This window comes from Pollicipes pollicipes, unplaced genomic scaffold (assembly GCF_011947565.3).
Source record: "Pollicipes pollicipes isolate AB1234 unplaced genomic scaffold, Ppol_2.1 Scaffold_3087;HRSCAF=3621_pilon_pilon_pilon, whole genome shotgun sequence".
Classification (NCBI taxonomy): Eukaryota; Metazoa; Arthropoda; class Thecostraca; order Pollicipedomorpha; family Pollicipedidae; genus Pollicipes; species Pollicipes pollicipes.
In genome coordinates this window covers 7,400,760-7,402,920 of record NW_023596225.1, presented here as the reverse complement: position 1 = coordinate 7,402,920, position 2,161 = coordinate 7,400,760, and positions in this window count along the sequence as shown.

Genomic DNA, 2,161 nt, shown 5'->3' with positions numbered 1-2,161 from the left:
CCGCGGCGCCGGGCTGAAGCCGGGCGGCAGCGCCGACAGACGCCGGCGGCCCGGCTCGGCCTCCCGCAGGCCGCCGACGGACGGCGCCAGCTGTACCGAGCGGCGGCCGCTGCGCGCCGAGCGCGACGAATCCGGCTCGGACGCTGCCAGCCGCAGCGGCAGCATCGACCGGCGGCCACTCTTCAGCGAGCGGAACGCCCGCAGCTCCTCCTCGATGAACTCAGAGCACTGCGCGGACAGGCGCACACTCATGAGGGCGAGGGACATTTCCAAGTCCCTTTCTGTCGGCTCAGGAAAAGCTCGCAGGGAAGGGCGTCCATTTGGCGGGGAATGGGACGTGTCCGAGATCTGCGACGCCTCCTCTTCTGTTCGCTCAGGTACGGGCAGCATGGAACGGCGACTATCTCTCAACGAACGGAGCGTGTCCGACACAAGTGTCTTCTCCTCTTCCGCCAACGCAGACAAGAGCCGCATAGACCGGCGTCGGCTGCGCAAGTAGCGGCCTCCGCCGGCGGCCCGCTCCTCCAGCGGCGCAGGGTGCAGCTGCACGGAGCGGCGCGCACCGGAGCGGTGTCCCGCCGCGTCAGCGACCTCCTCCGGCGGCCGCGGCTGCACCGAGAGGCGTCCGCCGCCGGGCCGCGCCTCCCGGCCGGCCTCGGGCGCCAGCTGGAACAGTGAGCGGCGCCAGCCCTTGCCAGTGCGCAGCGCCAGCAGCACGCCCTGCAGGCCGCCGCCCGGCTCCGGCGCCGGTGGGGCCGATTCTGGGGACGGGATGGGGGGGGGGGGGGGGGTCAGCGCCCTCCGGCTGCAGCGGGGCGGGGTGACACGCCGACACGAGACCACCACGGCAGGCGGAACAGGCGAGGCGGCAGACAACAGCGCAGGCGCACACTCACACCGGGCGCGGAGTGCACGGACAGAGGATGTTTGCGACCACCAGATTAAAGCACACACCTAGCGCCACGAGACTACATTTGTAGCTAATGTTCCTACTGCTAGTCAGAATCCCGATTTGATCGAATCATCGCACTGGCCGGTCATTGGTGATGGATCCACGACGGCGCGTGACGGTGCACCGGGCACGCGGCCGTACGTGGCCTGTCCCGGTCCCGATCCCGGACACAAGGTGCCCCATAGAGCGAACCGTCGGACACCAGACCGCTCGTGCCGCAAGGCTGCAAATGGTTAGTCAACCGGCCCCGCGGCCAGCGCGTCCGAGCGCCCGGCCGACACAAAATACGGCATGTCGCACAACTTCATTAAGTCCCGAAACGTTACATATACTGAGCTGAAGGTGTTCTTTCGTGCCCTCTGGCCAAGTCCGTTTTGTCACGTAGCTAACAATGGTGATGGCATGCTTTACTAAGTACAACAAAGGTTGATGCGTCTACGAGGTACATGTTTACAGTGCAGTTTCCTGAGATGTGAACAGCGCAGACGCTGCACTTGAACAGAATACACCGGCGGAAAACAGTCAAAGTAACAAATTTATGTGAGAGAACGAAGCCAACAGCTACTTCATTACAGTATTTACCTGCGGAGGGCACGGTTTCTTGCATGCTCAGTGACCGACCTTCCCTGTCTTCCTGATTATCTGTATCTCGAGCGTCGGCTTCATCATCACCAACAGGAGCCTTGTTCACTTCTGTTTTACTCTCCTCAAGCTCAAGTCGGCACAGCCTGACGAAGCACTCCCGGATGCCCTCGATGGGCGTGGCTCCGCCGACGGGGCTGGAGGCTGGAGAGTTTGTCATCGAGTTGAGGACCAGCGCGGGCGGAGCCACCACGGCCGGCGGCGGGCTCCCACGCTCCCAGGCCGCCAGGGCCCAGGCGTCGCTCGGCGCCGCGCCGGTCGCCGGCTCCGGCCACGCCGTCCAGCCGCTCCGCGGAGACGCGGGGTCGGCGCTGATGCCGTGCGGAATGCGGCCGGGGGCTGGCGCCGGGGCTGGCGCCAAGGCTGGCGCCGGGCCTGGCGCCGGGGCTGGCGCCAGGGTTGGCAACGGGGCTGGCGCCGGGGCTGGCGCCTGCAGAGCCCAGCGACACCGGAGAGAGATTCGGCGCCGCCAGCCCGGGACTGGCGACAGCCGTATGGCTAACCGCGTCCGGCGATACCGGGGAGAGCGCCGGCGCCACCAGCCGCGTCCGGCCCAGCATCGGCGTG